At 37.1% G+C, this 18,186-nt stretch overlaps 1 protein-coding gene across 2 annotated transcripts in view; it reads right to left on the reverse strand.

Annotated features, from left to right (window-relative positions):
- DCAF12 (DDB1 and CUL4 associated factor 12-like protein) overlaps window positions 1–18,186 on the reverse strand; it is a 172,876-nt gene that overhangs the window by 126,918 nt on the left and 27,772 nt on the right. For both annotated transcript variants that reach the window (XM_090391379.1, XM_090391380.1), the window contains exon 2: window positions 5,542–5,647. The gene's annotated coding sequence lies outside the window, so the exon portion shown is untranslated. The remainder of the gene's footprint in view (window positions 1–5,541; window positions 5,648–18,186) is intronic.

The raw sequence follows: 18,186 nt of genomic DNA on the forward strand, positions 1-18,186 counted from the left end.
CATTTACTGCTCAAAAATAAATAATTTTATTATGCCGCAGTTAGTTTTATATGTTTGAAACACATTTCTAAACAATCATATATTAGGATATAGGTAAAGTCCATTCCAGCATCAAATGCAGAACAGTCTACTCAAATCAAAGAATTAAGTTCATGTCACCATCATCATTTCAATCCAAGAGTGCTATTTGCCATCATGGTTAATAATACAATAAAATTAAACCCTACATGGATAATTATGTGAACCTATGAATTAATATCACTGATTAATTCAATGCAGTATAGTGATGACCAGTCATTATGTATCTACACTGACTGGCATGGCACGCTGCATTCATAAATTCATTACTGTTCATAAGTACAATAAGTTTAAGTTTATTATTATTAACATCTCACCTCCATGGAACCAGAAACTCATCGTGGGAGGTACTATCACACACAAAACCCATCCAACTATGCCTTAAACTGATTCAATGTGTCTACATTCAGAAATTGAAAGTTTATTTTTCACTTGGTTAGAATATAATAAATTTTGTTTAATCCTTTATCCAAGTATGAGCAAACAAAGTTTGTGCCTGAAAGTATCTTCAGGACTGGGATAAGGTGGTACAAAAGGATTAAACAAAATTTATTAGTGTCTACATTCACAACACACTCAAACAATGCAATCCACTCACCAACCACTCTTCATATAAAAACTTACTCCTCTGCTCACACGCTCCATATATAGTTTACAGGGATGGTCTTGTTCTACCCCCCACCCCTCCCATTCTATGAAAAATCTCTTCCATGTCAACCTGATAACAACCCCTGACTAACTCATATGTCTCAATCCCATCCCTCCCACTCCTCCTCCTATTCACAAGGTTTTGCAATTTACATTCTCTCCTCATACTCCACATTCCAAAGACCACTGACCACCTTTCTGAATCTTCTCATTACCATGAAAACCCAATGACCAAATCTGTGCACAATAATCCATGTGAGGCCTGATCAAGGCCTTATGGCATCAAAACCACTTTATTTCTGCATGTCATGGTCCTCTGCACCATTGCCATTATCCGATGTGATATCTTCATAATTTGTGCAATGTGACCTCTGAATTTCACGTCCTTGTCCATAACTGCAAGATTTTCATCTCTTCTACTTCCTTTAAAGTTTCTCAATCAAGTGTATACTTTGCATCCCATCATTGCTTATCAAATTTCAAAACATTACAATTTGCAACATTAAAATGACGGTTCCATTATCTGCCCCTGCCTATTCACACAATCTATTCAAGTCGTCCTGTAAGGCCATAACATCTGCTTGACTCTGCACTGCTCTCTCCCAATTCTGCATCATCTGCATATCACCAGTTTACGTTCTCTTAACCCATACCAATATTATTAATATACAAACTAAACAATAATGGTCCCAAAACTGACTTGTGTGGCACTCCACTGGTGACCTTCCTCTTTCAAAAGCTTTTGCAAAATCTAAGTATACCACTGTATGTGCATCTCCCTTGTCCAAGACATTTGTCACCTTGTTATAGTATAAGTTAGTAAAACATGATGTTCCTTTAACAAACCCATGCTGACAACCACAGAGAATGCTGCTGTTATTTATCTTCTATATCCTAGTTTGCACTAATCTCTCTCTCTAGTATCGTCACCAAACTCCAGATATAGAGATTGGCCTATAATTTGTAGCCACAGCCTCATCACCACTTTTATGCAGTGGAACAACTTTACCTTCTTTCCACTCTCTTGGAACTAGTGCTGTTGTAAGACTCAATAAACAGACATGCCAATTCCCTGGAACATTCCCTTTAAGATGTGGTGATATGTTATCAAACCCTATTGCCTTATGACATCAAGTTTATTTTCTCATATACCTCCTGCTTACTCACAATTAAGCCATCTTCTCCTATGTTCTCTACACTTGAGTTTCACATGATTTCACCCTGTTGAACTGTTCACTGAACACCTCGACTATATCCTCTGCAGCAGTCACATCTTACCATATCTTGCCTGCAGCAGCATAATCATCATTCTTCCTTCTACTTGCCACATATCTAAAAAACTCTCTAGGGTTTTTCTTTGGCTGATTTGCTAATTTCTGCTCATACTATACTTTTGATGTCCTTACTGAGTCGATCTCCTGGCTAGTTCTTTATACTCTTCACTTAACCGATTATACCATCATTCATCTTGTACTACCTCCAAAGTGCCTTCTTCCAGATTTCATGCTTAATCTCCTCCCTCATTCTTCCATTTTACACCTACCTTATTCGGAATTTTGACCTTCAGAATACATTCACACATTGAATGTATTCTGAAATTACATTACAATGTGTAAATTACAAAGAAATACACCATTATGTATTTCTTTGTCATTTCCAAGCAGCATTTATTTCCTAACCTCTCAACTCCTCATTCTATGCTATAGCTCCAAACTGTCTCCTAAGCTTGTCACAATCACCAGACTTGTACTTCCACATATATCCTTTCCTCACAGGAGTCTGCATAGACTAGCTACAACCTGGGTAATCACTTCATGATCTCTCACACCAACTGGAGGAAAGTGCAAAACCTCATTCACAATTACATCTTCTGATGAAATTATCAGATCTAAAACTCTCAATCCTCGCATACCCACCTTTACATGCTGCCTGAGATAGTTTTCTCTCAAGAATTCAATTCATTTTCCTTAGTCTCAAATGCTATCTTTTCATTCCAATCTATACTAAGTCCATAATAATCAACATTCCTTTGTTCACTAACCCAAATTGTTTATACATTTCTTCATCACCACCCTCCACATTTGCTAGCCTATTGCAAAACCCAACTAAATATGTCTTCCTATCAGCCTCACACCACACTGCCTCATAACCATTGCCACTATTTCCCTCTTTCATGTCAACATAATTGCCCTGCTATCAGTAGAATTCTCTTCTCCCCCCCTCTTCTTGTTCTTCCCATCCTCATGAAAAACACTGTATCCATCCATTTCTATTTTCATTACGATATCATCTTCATTCAACCATGTTTCACTTATTCCAATGATTTTGGGATGAATAACTTCACACACCAAGCAAAAGTCTTACTACTGTCATGTGACGCCAGCAAAACCATTCCATCACCCTTATTTCTGATACTCCAAACATTTATAAATAAACACACCAGTTCACTTTTATTTCTATAACCAATCCTACCAAAGCCACATGTTAGTTGTGATCCCCCCCCCCCGACACACACACATATCTGTCCTTGCCTAATCACCTTTATCAACACATACATCTGCTCAGTGTCAACTTCCCTACTTACATCCTAATCTATTCCATTTCTGTGATCATCCCTGTATACATACATTTATGGTAGTGATTAGCTTGAACGCTAATATTTGAAATGTATTCCTAAAGAAAAAGTGTTCAGTTCGATGTATTATATCATAATAACAGGATTTGAGAATGTGATTTGGTTTGATGATAAAAAGGAGGCAATTTGGGGGTGGGAGGTAAGGGCCACATATTGTCCTAACCACTCTCATTTTGAAAGTGGTTAGAACAATACAACAGATTATGGCAATGATAAGGACAGATATTAATATGTGGAAAAGTGGTTACAGTTCCAATGTATAAGGCAAAAGGTAGTTGTCAAGCCATACACAGCTGCCTTTCATGATACTGAAAGCAACCTTTTACTTACATACAGTTTCAAATTCATATATGGTTTGTTCAAAAATCATCCCGTGAATGCTCACAGGAATCATAAGGTCTGTGGCAAAGGTCATTTAAATAGGTATTTAGGCTGCTTGAGTGATGGGAATATGGTGCTTAGTGCAAATACTTAATTGGATGTATTAAAATTACATTCAATTTAAGGACAACTTAAAAGTGTTTTTTTAAGCCTGCAAATGAGAACATTATTTGACCTAAATTCATTACTAATTAATTAAAATATTTTAAACTAACTTAATATTCGTACAAATTTTTAGTTATGCCATGTATTTTACATTAATAGAAATTTCATCGTTTTGAGATTAATAAAATGTCATAAAGTCAAAAAAAGAAAAGAGCCAGAATTATGAAAGAAAAACTATATATTTAAACATGGGGAGTTGCAATATTATGCAGTTTCTGTAGAAGACCATATGTGTTTACTGTGTGATGCTAGGATTACAACAGGGAAGAATTATGATGCAAATAAGCAATATGACACTCATATACCACAAATACACATCAATAAAAGGAGAAGAATTGAAATTTGCACTTTCAAAACTGAAATTACAAAAAACAGAACAACAGCAGTATTTTATTTATTTATTTTTGATAAACCAAACAATGATGTGGAAATCATAAAGGAGTGACTTGTAAAAGTTATAACATGCTTGGATCCAGATAAGGCTTATGAGTAGAGGCAACTGCCAAGCTAGTTAGCTGAGTGGTTTGTGTATCTACTCTCCAACCAAGAGGCTGTGGGCTTGAATCCTACTATGGACGTTTGTAACTGTCCTTAGCTCAAGGAGATGAATTTCATCACCCAGAGTGAGACCACCAATCAGCTTAGTGGATGTCTGATGTGGCTTTAAAAAAGTTGCATGTTTGATCTCTAGAGCAATAGTTCCATACTATGTAAAAAATAAATTCAAAAAATACAAAGCAATATGTAAAATTAATAAAAAAAAAAAAAAAAAAGAAGAAGAAAAAATCCTTAGCCCACCCACATATTAATGTACCATAGGTTTACACGAAAAACCTTTCATGGGTGAGAGCCATATTAAAAACTACTAACTTCTTTTACAATGAACAATAGCCAATCAACCAAATGAACTGCATGTCGGTATTTCTGAATAGCTTCAAATTCAAAGCATAGGTATTTATTACTCTGTAGTACTAGATGAGTGTACTGATACTGATTTGGTACAAGTGTTTATTTTATTCTTGCCACAGCTGAAAATTTTCACTGCCACTAGAAATTATTAGCTTTGTCATGGTAAAAATGTATCAACATTTTTAATGATAATATATGAAAATAAAACTGAATTTGCATAATCTCATAAGTATGATATTTGCACATACACCTTCCATGAGAACAAAATGAAGATTTGTTATTTTGTTACAAAAGGAAATACCAAAACCAGACAGCTTAATTTCTTTTCACTGTATTTGCCTCAATATTATATTTATGCTAAACCTACCATTTTAAACAAAATATTACATAAAGTTATTGGTATCCCACTTTTGAGCAAATATTTTAACAGCAATGTCAGTTTTGAACCAAGCTCCAATTTGAGGATGAAACATTTTTGGTAGATGTTTCATATTATTTGAAAGTGTGTTGGTTGTCACAAGATCAAGTACTAGAAAAAGTTTTAGCTTCAGGAAAACAAATCATGACTTGGTTTCGAGATACTAATGTACTTTCAGAAATAGAATTACTGAAAGATCATTTCTGCAGAAATGTTGCATTTTTATGTGCTGCAATACAAAATTATTTAAATACTTGTTTGCAAGGTAAAACCAAATCAATATACATGAAATGTGCAACAAACTCACATTTAAGAAGAAATCTGATTTTTTCAATATTGACCTTTCACGATCAGGTGTTTCATCAGCAGAGCATTTTCTTCAACTGCAATGATAATCGATGAACAAAATATACCTGAAAGAGTGAGAAATGAATGAGCTCTCAGAAGAAAATATTCTAAAATCTCAATTCAACAGTAAGGATTCAACTGAAATGTGGAAAAATGCTGTTCTAAATTCTTTAAAGTTCAAGTTCACCTACCTTTTATGAGAATGGAAACACTTTTTGTATTAAAAAGCCAGTGTTAAACCTTTGAAAATTTTTAATTATAAAATATAAAAAATGTTTCATTAAATAAAAAAAAGGCCATCAAATTGTATGTTCCTAATATTACTTCAATTCTATTAAATATGAATTCAACATGCAAATCTACATGCAATCTGATGACAATAGCCAGTTTCTCAATCCCTGGCTGTTGGCAGGAGATCTAAGAATTAATGTTTCCTGGAGAGTTTCACACAACCATATTTATTTAGGTTTGGTTGGTTTTTTTTTAAGATATGAAACTAATTCTAAAAATAAGTTTTGGTTGCATTTACTATGGTGAAGTATAGTAGGTTCCCCACCCTTCAGTTTGATTCTGTATATGGTGAAGGAAGGCAAGCGCAATTTAACTCACAATAATAAGAAAAAAATAAATGCGATATGTAAATTATTTAGCTGATAATATTTCATTGGTTTATACCCAACATCTTCAGTGCACAGTTTGTCAAACAGCAACAATTAGAGTGGGAATGATTTAAAATTGTAAAAGATGACAGAAAGCCTTAAAATCTTAATGCGGTACCGAATCTAAAACTTAATATTAAACCATTCCTACTATTAACCAACTTTGCTGTACTGTGGCAAATTCTGCCCTGAAGAAGCTGGATATAAACCAGCAAAATATTACCAGCTAAATAATTTAATAAATCCTATTAATTTTCTTATTATTTGTGTTTTGAATTAGGCAAAAAAAAAAAAAAAAAGAAAGATGAAATACCAACACCTAAGCCTAATCTTTTAATGTGGTACCAAATCTAAAACTTAATATTAAACCATTCTTACTGTTAACTAATTTGCTGTAATGTGACAAATTGTGCCCTGAAGATGCTGGATTAAACCAGCAAGATAATTAAATAAATCCTATTAATTTTCTTATTATTATTTGTGTTGTGAATTAGCAAAAAAAAAAAAATGAAAGATGAAATACCAACACCTAAGCTTTTCTACACGTCTTTAACAGAGCCATCACCTCTGTTCCAGCCAGGCTTCACTGACAGCTGAATTTACCTTTATTCACCACACTTTCTTGTCTGATGTCTACTATTCCAACAAAATTAATAAAATACTTGTTCCACCATTCATCCCTCAGCCTTCTTAACACACAAATTACAGTAAGGCTAATGATACTTCCTATATCTAGAACACCTCAGAAAATCTGCAAAAACTTTAAAAAAAAATCTCTGCACTTTGCTTCCAGTTACAGGTATATACATGGCTCCCTTGTTCTTGCAACTTGTATTATTATGGACAAACTGAAGGAACTACTGACATCCGTCTGGAAGAACATAAGAAATATATCTGTTGGCAGTTAAGGGTAGCCAAGTTGAACAGACCATAACTGTGCCACAAGATCTCAAAAACCAATGAACCTAAATATGACTGAGTGAATCTTTTCAAGATACAAAGAGCATTAATTCTTAGACCTCCTGCCTAACACATAAGGCTGCTCACGGACAATGTCTCTCTACTGACTATGCATCCAGTCCACTCTCTTCCACTTATTCTTTGTTCATTTTACAACTGTTATATAATAGCCCACAATGATGTCTTTGTGACAGATAAAATACTGGAATCATTAAACCTTTAATTCATTCTTTGTGCTGTCTTCATTCCATTAAATCTTAATAGAAACAGTCCAGTCTTATTTCTTGCAAGAAAGATTTCACTTCACCTTCTCCATAATAGTCCTTTTTGGACTGAATTTCACTTCTAGCCTTTCATAACAGCACTTCATGGTATAAACACCAGAAGAAACATTAATTTATTGTACTCACTAATATTTCAATGATTTTTCTAACCAGTGATCAGAAGACAATTCAAATTGCAACTGAAAAGGAACTATTGTAGATAAACTTATACATTGGTTATATATAGCATTTAATTTTTCAAGAAACGACAACATATACTAGAATATTAATTACAAAAAACTTTAATACTTTCCTATATTTTGGCAATGTTACATTGCTATCATCAGGAAAAAAAAAATGCTGAAGCAGATTCGATGAATAGTCTTTCATACTTGTATTTGCTGTGGTGTAATAAAGAGGCCTTCTTCCAACGAATTCTATGGTGGGTGTCCAAAGCATGGTCAGCAAGTCCTGAGTGGCTGTATTGGTGGAACCAGATGTAGTACTTGTGTTTGGATATCCTGATATTGGCTGTCCTACCATAGTAGAACAGTTTTCAACTGAAATGGAACTGGTATACTCCTGTTAGGTCTAAGGCAGTGTTTCCATAACTATGTTCTGTGGAAAGTGAATAAGTGTTCTGTGAAAAATTATCAAAATTAATACAAGACTGGAGAGCCTGTGTAGCTCAGTGGATGTGGCGTTTGCCAACCACGGTGCTTGGCCGCACAAAGGAAGACTTGGTTTCGAGTCTAGTCGGCGACTAGAGGAAATTTTTCTAAGCCTTTTTTCGACCGGTTCCCGAGTTAGTCGATCTCTGGCACGGGCAAGCAGGTTTTTCCTCCCGGAAACTCGGGTTTTTCGTCCTGTAAACGCAAGAAAATAGACCGTAGATCCCACATTATTTCAGACATTAAATATATTGCGTTAGGGTTAGGGACCACAAGATGTCGGCACATTTGAGCCGTCTCTCTTCACTGAGTACCGCTTAATTAGTGATAGCCTTGGGCCATCTATCTCTGATTGGTACCAGTGGAGATTGAACTGCCCACTCAGTCTCCAAAAGTTAGATAGGGCTAAATAGCCTCGCCTACTCCCCTTATACGGGAATAAAAAGGCGTTAGCTGATTTTTTTAGCTGATACAAGACTGGAATGGTTTTAAATGCTGCAACAAGTTCAAACATGATTGGAAATTAGGTGATCCTCACTCTGCATGTGGATTGTGCTATTAAGGACAGCAGGTGGTTGAACTAAGGTGGCTGTCAACACCTCTGAGTGGGAGTGAAGTATGGTGGTATCTATTCTAGGAAACATGTAGTCACAAGCAAGGTCAATGCAGTGTGCTGTGACCCAACATACCTGTAGTATGTGCTATCACATTTTTGTGATGCAATACCTGCTGCGGCGATAGTGCACGCTTAGCTTTACATTGAATATGAGACCGATGATACTCGACTCTAAGGTGTTCCGTTAAAATTTCAGGATTTGTGAAGTGTTCCATAGTAGGAAAAGTTTTGAGAAACCCTGGTATAGGGAATGGGGCTGGTCATGGTTGAGCAGATAAGAGATGCCAATTTCTTATGTGGTCTGTAATTAGTTGTAAGGTCATATTTCTTTAGAATTTTTGTTAATTTTTCACATGTGCCCCAGATATATGGAATGTGACAGATTTTGAGTAATTTCTGCTTTGAAGAGAGAGAAGAGGGGGTAGTTGCCATTACGTGGTTTTATTATTTTGGGGGGATTGTAGCCATTGGCTAAGTAAGTACTAAGGATATCGTCAAGTTCAGTAGTTAAGGCTCTGTTATTCAAACAGATTAATTTTGACCTGTTATATAGGGTTTTTATAATCCCATATTGTTGGGGGGGAATGATGCTGGTGAAGGTCTACCTATATGTGAGTTTTCTGTAAAATAGAGAATGCCAGATCCTTCAGGCTGTGTGTAATCAGATTATCTAGGAATGGGAGACTGTTGTTTTCCTTTTCCAAAGTAAACTGAATCCTGGGATGTTGACTGTTTAGGTGTGTTAAGAAATTATGGAGTGCATTCAGGCTATGCCTATAAATGGAGAACACATCATTTACATAGCGTAGCATAGCCAGAAAGTGGGATTTTGTGAGACAGAATTTAAGGCTTTTTCTTGAAAGGTCTCCATAAAGAAGTTGGCCAGGGGGTGGAGAACCCATGGCAGTCCCCGTCTATCTGTTTATAGATTTTCCTTACGAAATGAAATAGCCTTAGTTCATGATGAACTGAAATAGGGTTGAGATATTGGAATGAAATATGGCTTGGATGAGGTCTAAGGTATCTTTGATGGGACATTAGTGGATCAGGAGGAGGCATCAAAACTGATCATTATATCAGTATGTTGTAGTGTGAGGTTTTCTATACTGGCTTTAGAGTGGGCTGAGTTTTTTTTATGTGTGAAGGTGTGTTGCCAATATATAATCATTATTATTATTCAGGCCTCCATGGAATCAAAAGGCCCTAGGAAACACAAAGTCTATCATACCACTCCTTGAACTCATTGACAATGCTTGCTCTCACCACTATCAGGCAATGCATTCCACGGTTCAGTCAACCTCCATGCAAAGAAACCACTCCTCACCCTCCTTCTCACAGCTTCCTTGCATAACTTCCAGGGATGGTCCCTTGTCATTGCTCCTTTCTGCTGCTCCACCAAGCGAAAGAACAACCCAGTGTCAACCCTGTAACTACCTCTCAACAGTTTAAAAGTTTCAATCACATCACCTCTCCTTCTTCTATCTACCAAACTCTGCAGTCCAAATTCCCTCAGCTAATCCTCATATCTAACATTGGACAGTGCTGAAACCATCTTTGTTATCTGCTTCTGTACCCGTTCCCCAGCTAATTTATCCCCTTCAAATCCTAGAGACCAAATTTGAGAACAAGCGTGGTCTGATCAAGGTCTTATACAATGGAACAATAATTCCTATCTCCACAGGTCAGCATCCTTTTTAGTATTGGAGCAATCCACTAGGTTATCTTCACCATCTTTTGCAATATGTTTCCTGAATTTCAGGTTTCTACTAACCATCATCCCCATCTCATCTCCCCTACTTCCTCCAGTACAGCTCTTCCAATCGAGTATGCAGCCTCCCGTCGATGTATCCCAAACTTCAAGACTTTACATTTTGCTGCATTAAACCGACACCCCATTCATTTGCCCATCTGTCTAGTTTATTCAAATCCTCTTGCAGGACTGCCGCATCTGTTCTATTACTAATAACCCTTCCCAGCTTCACATCATCTGCAAACGATTGAATATCCATTGACGATGTCATTGATATAAATGTTAAACAATATTGTGTGAGTTTTTAGTGGTTTAGCTTTTGTGAGAACATATATTGGCAACACACCTTCACACATGAAAAAAAAACTCAGTCCACTTTAAAGCCAGTATAGAAAAACCTCACACTCCAACACATCTCCTTATTCACCAATGTCTCACTCAAAGATACCTTAGATATCATCCAAGGCATATTTTCTCCTGATATCTCAGCCTTATTTCAGTTTGCCATGAACTCAAGCTATTTCGTTTGGTAAGGAAAATTCTACAAACAGGTAGAGGGAACTGCCATGGGTTCTCCACTCTCTACACCCCTGCCAACTTCTTTATGGAGACCTTTCAAGAAAACGCCTTAAATTCTGTCCCACAAAATCCCATTGTCTGGTTACGCTAGATGGATGATGTGTTCTCCAATTGGCTGCATGACCTGGATACACTCTACAGTTTCTTAACACACCTAAATAATCAACACCCCAGGATCCAGTTCCTTGGAAAAGGAAAACAACAGACTCCCATTCCTAGATAATCTGATTACATGCCAGCCTGAAGGATCTCTGGCATTCTCCGTTTTACAGAAAACCCACACATACAGGTAAACCTTCGCCAGCATCATCCCCCCCCCTCAAAAAAAAACAATATGGTATTATAAAAACCGTATATAACAGGGCAAAATTAACCCTCTCGTGCATGAATTTTTATATTCATTTATATAAAATTATGATGATACAGTACTATCATTTAATCTTATAGAATTATCATGAATTCATTAATTTTGCTAAATTTGTGCCCTGTATATGTTAAAAATTATGTCCTCATATCAGGACACATAATGTGTCCTCATATGAGGCCCTTATGCATGAGAGGGTTAATCTGTTTGGAATTCAGAGCCCTAACTAGTAAACTTGACAATATCCTTAGCACTTTCTTAGCCAATACTACAACCCCCCAGAAAATCCAAAAAATAATAAAGCCATGTAACAGCAACATACTAGGTCCAATTCAGTTGAAAACTGTCCTGCCAAACAGGCAGGACAGCCAATATCAGTATATCTGAACACTAGTACTACATCTGGTTCCACCAATACAGCCACTTGGGACTTGTTGACCATGCTTTGGACACCCACCACAGAATAATAAGAAGGCCACTCTATTACACCACAGCAAATACAAGTATGAAAGACCATTTACTGAATCTGCCTTAGCTTAAAAAACTTTCTAAACCTCAATAATTTGGATGCATGAGACTGCCCCAAATCTAGGAAGCATATATTTTATGAATGTCAGCCAAATAGCCAAGTCAATGCAATTTAGCCCACTAGGGGCACTGTTTAGGACTCTAGGCCTGATTTCTGTTGCCTTTATTCAGTCTCATTTGCTCAACATTAGTGCCTGCATGCATGCACATATCATTGTTTTTTGTGATCCCTGATAATGGCAATGTAACACTGTTGAAATACAGGAAAGTATTACAGTGTTTATAATATTTTAGTATATGTTGTCACTTCCTGAAAACTGAAAAGAAAATAATGTTCTTACACGGTAGCCTATAGGAAGCAGATAAGAGCAGTTAATTCCAAAAAGTCTGTGCTAATTGGTCGTAGAATGACTATCTTCCAGATCTTTGCAAATTAATACAGCCATACATTTTGAGGAAAGGAAGCACTTCACAGCTGATGCCAATTATAAAAATATTCTGTCAGACCTATAGCAATCTGCCTTTTTCCATTTAATCCTGTGTGAAGGAATATCTAAAACATGGTCTGCCAGTCCTGACTTGGTGTACTGATGAACAGCGGGTGTAGTACTTGTGTTCTTCAAGGCAGATATTAATACATCTACCAGTCTGCCTAAAGTAGGCCAAGCTGCAGGCAAAGGGAACTTGATACACTGAAGGATGTAAGAGGAAGTTGACAGAGGAAGTTAGAGGAATGGATGAACATAGATAGGTGAACAAGTGATCTGAAGGTGGCATTTGCAGAGAGAACTATCTTTTCATATATACCTTGAATATAAGGGAAGGGAATAGTTTTGTTATGATCTCGTATGTTGGTTGTAAGGATGGTGGCGGGAGGACTATTTTGCTTATTTTATGAGGTTGTAGCCACTGGCTGAAAAAGTGTTGCAAAATTACCCAAATTCAATTTCAAGGGCTGTCATTAGAACAAACCCTGGCTGTGTGTGTGTGTGTGCGCGTGCACTTTGAGGATACCACACTGGTATGGGTGGGGGTGAGATTGCTTATGTAAGTACCCTCCAGTTGGTGTGAGATTTTTATAAATGAAGAAGGATAATATACCTTTATGTGGTGTCCCTAGCATCTAAGAAAATTGTATTGAGTGACTAAAAAAGGGTGAAAGGTGTATTTTTCAAGACATTACTTCATACCTGTAAAACTGTTGACACACACACACGCACACACGTTTGGTTTCTGCCTTATGTCTGTGCTATAACCATTTCCTTGGACAATGGTCTGCCAGACTAGCCACTGTCATTACTCCACTTACTTTCAAGACTATGGGAAGATAATGCTTGAAACATACTGCTCCAACTTCTTCCTCCCCTTTCATTCCATTTTTAATGTGGTTCCACAAAAGGTTTTTCTGTAAATCTATAGGGCATTGGTACCATGGGTGGGCTAAAGAATTTTTTTTTCTATTTTTATTCATTTTCTATTTTATTTTAATTTTTATTTATTTTTTGCATAATCTGGAAACTCTGCTATAGCGACCAAACATGGAACCTTTTCAAATCACTTCAGGCCTCCAATAAACAGAGCAGTGGTCTCATATCGGATGATGAAAATCATCTCTTGCCTACAGAGAATCACAATCATCAACACACGCACACACACAGTAGTATTCAAACTCATGACTTGCTGGTTGGAGAGCAGAGGTACCACTCTGTCAACTAGGTCTATCTCCATCCTTTGGAACAACTTTCTTCAATCTGTTTTCCAAAAGACCTTCAAGAAACAAGTGATTCCTTCTTTCTCCTTAAACTACATATGGGCAACCCCCGGCCTGGATCCGGCCCTCTACTTCTTTTGATCCAGCCCTAATCTATTTCAGCGAAGTTTGTCTGATTCATGGTGGGAGAAAACATGGTGTGTTCTATTAACTCACATTAAGCTGATGTCATATGACTTGTGCAAAACACACTATGTTTTCTCCAACCAAGGTCTCTTTCTCGCTTTGACTAGCGGCGTGTGTGAACGTGTCAGTTCGGTACTTGCATTGGTATTGTGCTTTGTTCAGTGCCTGCACTGATGTTATGTTCTCTTCAGTGCCTGCGTTGATGTTGTGTTCTGTTCAGTGCCTGCGTTGATGTTGTGTTCTGTTCAGTGCCTGCGTTGATGTTGTGTTCTGTTCAGTGTCTGCGGTGTAGAAGACGGTTTTGTTTGACAGTTCTGAATACCACTTATATATTTGGGACAACGTCAGGGGTTATTGCAAAAAAAAAAGTAGATGCAGAGAATCGTCAATTTCAAGACAACTGGATGGAGGATTATTATTTTATTCTGAATAAAGGTTTGCTTGTAGGTTTGCTGTGCAACGAATCTGTTTTCAACGGATTTCAACATCACAGAAGAATTATTGGCGCTTCGACCATTAAAAGGAACAACTACTGGTGAAGATATATTTGAAACAGTCAACACAGTCTTCGAGAGATTTGGGCTTAAACTATTCCAATAAATCCCTTCTGTGTTCACTATCTGGCATATGTACGGATGGAGCCCCTGCAATGGTTGGTGCACAGAAGGGATTTATTGGAATAGTTCATGAAAAAGCAATAGAACTACAGATCCATCCAGAAAATTTCCAGTGCATTATCCACCAACAAAATCTGTGTGCAAAATCGATTAAATTCACAAATGTTATGGAAGTTGTAGAAGCCAGTATTATATTTATTAAATCACATGCACTTAATCACCACCAATTTAAGGACTATTTGGCAGACCTATTTTCGTATTATGAAGATGTGTCTTATTATTGTGAAGTGAGGTGGTTGAGTAAAGGTAAAATGATGGACATAAAAGGAAACACAATTAACCAAGTAAAAGATGATGAGCGGGTGTGTGATTTAGCATTCCTTGTAGATGTCCTGGAATACCTAAACGAACTGAATCTTAAATTGCAAAAACAAGGACAATTGGCAGATTTAGTGTTAAAATCACAATTTAACAACATTGCTTTGACGGATTTTTATAAATTTTATTTGGTGAAAGAAAAATATACAAATTTTCGCGCTTTTTCAAGAAAAATCATTTGTCTTTTCGGCAGCACATATGTGAACAGTTTTTTCCGAGGATGAAATACAATAAATCAAAAATTCGGACAAGAATAAAGGACGAAAACCTCGAAAATTCCATGCGATTATCCTTAAGTAATATTAACGTCAATTAAGTATAATTTCTGGGAAATTCCCATGCTACTCCTCTTAAACACTATTAATATAATTAACGGCTATTTTAGCCTGTTTTTGTTTAGGAGTGTCCCTTATATTTAATAGATTGGCTAACATAACTCAAAAGGGGTATATATATATTTTAGGGCATTGTGGGTGAGTGTAGAAGGCAATTATGGCAGAATAAAAATGTGGAAAAATTATGTACATACCTTGATTTGGTTTAAAGATGCCTTCTAAATCCAAGCTCTTGTTGAAAGGGGGGGGGGGGGGGGAAGAGAGGGAAAAAACATGGGGATGTACTTGAGACACGGGAAATAAGTTTGGGAACCCGGGTTACTATTAATAATATATATATATATATATAAATATATATATATATATTATTTTGTTGTGGGGAGATGGGGGGAAGAAGGGGAAGGGTATCCTTATGTGGAAACTGGGGCAAGGGTTTACGGGGTTGGACCGTTTCGATCATCATCTAACCATCGTCGGAACTTTGTGGGAATGACTGTAGGGCTATGTCAAGGCTGCAAGATGTATCTGCCAAAGTTGGGCATTTGTTGTCGCTAAATGGCCGGAGGCATGGCTTAATTTGTAAGTTTTGGAACGTCCAACATTCGGAAATTAGGTAGGAGCAGTGGACATTGATAGAATTACCATCGCATTTTATGGCAATAGTTTCGGATATTCTAAGCATCGTTTCGTTTTCTTGTTTGTCAATGATTATGGCTTTGTCAATTTGGAGGATGTGTTTTAGTTCAAGGGCGTGAGCTGCAATTTCAGTCTTCCCTGTATTCTGTGGTTTGTTTTTCTTTTTGATGTTGCGATGCTTTTTCGTGTTCAGATATTCTGGAATGGGAATATTGCAATCCCTGAAGTGCTCTTGTAGTCTAGTCCATAACGACCTAATTGTAGAGCCCGTGTAGGTGACATCACAGTCTTTTTGACAAGGAAATTTGTAGACTACGTTGTGGTGTTCGAATAATTCTTTATGAGTGAGAGATTTAGTAGGTTTTAGGAGAGTTGCTAATTTATGGTTTGTGGTGAATACTAGCTTATAGTCCGTGTTTTTGAAAATGTATTTGTAAGCCTTGTATGTGTTTTGGATGTATGGCAATTTGATGACCATACGTGTCGGGAAGTCTGCTTTTGTTGTATTATTGTTAAGACGGGATTTTGCCGTATAGTTCGCGTAATTTATTAGATGCGTGGGGTAGTTGCGATTTTTGAAAACCTGTGTTAAATACTTGAGTTCAGTGTTAAGAAAATTGTTGTTGGTGGAGAAATTGTAAGCATTATAAATTGTGATAGGATGACAGATTTTTTAACGGAATACGGGTGGTATGAACTGAAATGGAGGTAGTTTCCGACATGTGTGGGTTTGTGAAATATCTTCGTTGCAATTCTGTTATGGCTTCTGATTAATGTAAGATTTAAGAAATTGATGGATTTGTTCTGTTCTGTTTCCATGGTGAATTGTAGTCTGTTGCTAAAATCGTTGAGGGATGTTTGTAAGGCGGAGATGTGTGAGGGTTTGCCAATGCATAGAATATCGTCTACGTATCTGCCATAGAAGGTGATGCCGGGGGGGGGGGGTGGGGGGGGTGGGGGGGGGGGGGTGGAAGTAGAAGTGATTCAATGTGTGCCAGGAATAACTCCGCTAATTGTCCACTGATGTTTTGGCCCATTGGGAGACCGAAAATTTGAACATATAAGGAGTTGTTGAATTTAAAGAAATTGGCAGATATTGTGAGTTTAATCAAACTAATGATGTCATTTGGTGTTATTGTGCGTGTGTGTAGGGTGTGATCCTCGGAGAGTAGTGTGTGTACGATGTCTAAAGTTTTGGGAACATCCACGTTGGTGTATAATGAAGTTGCATCTAGTGAGGAGAGGATGTCATCCTGGGATAGAGTAGTGTTGCTTAATTTCCAGAATAGGTCATCTGTATTTTTGATCATGCAGATAGACGTTGTTAGTAGTGGTTTGATGAGTTTGGCAACAAATTTGGATAAAGGAGCTGTGGTGGTGTTCTTGTAGGAGACTATGGGTCATATCGGATAACCGTCTTTGTGGGTTTTGATGTTCCCGAACATAAGGGGTGCGAGTGGTGCGGGGGGTTGTGTGTCTCGTTGTGGTTTTATCTATTTTGTTTTGACTTTTTAAGGTGTATAAGGTGCTGTTTATTTGTTTTATGAGGTCGGGGGTAGGATCATTGTGGATTATTTGGTAGGTGTGTTGGTCGTTTAAGACGGCCATTATTTTGTTGTGGTAATCCGTTTTATTGATGATGACAACGGTGTCACCTTTGTCAGCATTTGTGATCATGATATCAGGGTTCTTTTTTAAAGATAAAAGGGCACTTTGTAAGTTGGGAGTGATGTTGGGTTTCACTATTATTTTGCTATTTATAATGTTGTTTATCTTTTGGAATATTGTGTCTCTGTTTGGGTCATTTTCAAGTTTCGCTTGGATTTCGATGAATGTCTTTTTTCGGTACGAATTTAGGGGATATCGCGAAGTTAAGACCTTTGTTTAGGTCTTGGCCATTATTTAGCTTTGTTTAGCTGATGGCCATTATTTTGTTGTGGTAATCCGTTTTATTGATGATGACAACGGTGTCACCTTTGTCAGCATTTGTGATCATGATATCAGGGTTCTTTTTTAAAGATAAAAGGGCACTTTGTAAGTTGGGAGTGATGTTGGGTTTCACTATTATTTTGCTATTTATAATGTTGTTTATCTTTTGGAATATTGTGTCTCTGTTTGGGTCATTTTCAAGTTTCGCTTGGATTTCGATGAATGTCTTTTTTCGGTACGAATTTAGGGGATATCGCGAAGTTAAGACCTTTGTTTAGGATGATGATCTCGTCGGTGTGAGAACGTGGTGTGATAGATTTTTGATGAAGTTGTCAAGTGTGGGTCGTGAGGCGGAGGTGTCAGAAAGATAGGGAACAGTATGTGTAATGTATTTTGTGCCTGTTAAGGCATACCATTTTTTT

The sequence above is a fragment of the Typopeltis vanoorti genome, chromosome 4 (genome assembly GCF_054136105.1).
Source record: "Typopeltis vanoorti isolate ZY-2024b chromosome 4, IOZ_Tvanoo_1.0, whole genome shotgun sequence".
NCBI classification, from domain to species: domain Eukaryota; kingdom Metazoa; phylum Arthropoda; class Arachnida; order Uropygi; family Thelyphonidae; genus Typopeltis; species Typopeltis vanoorti.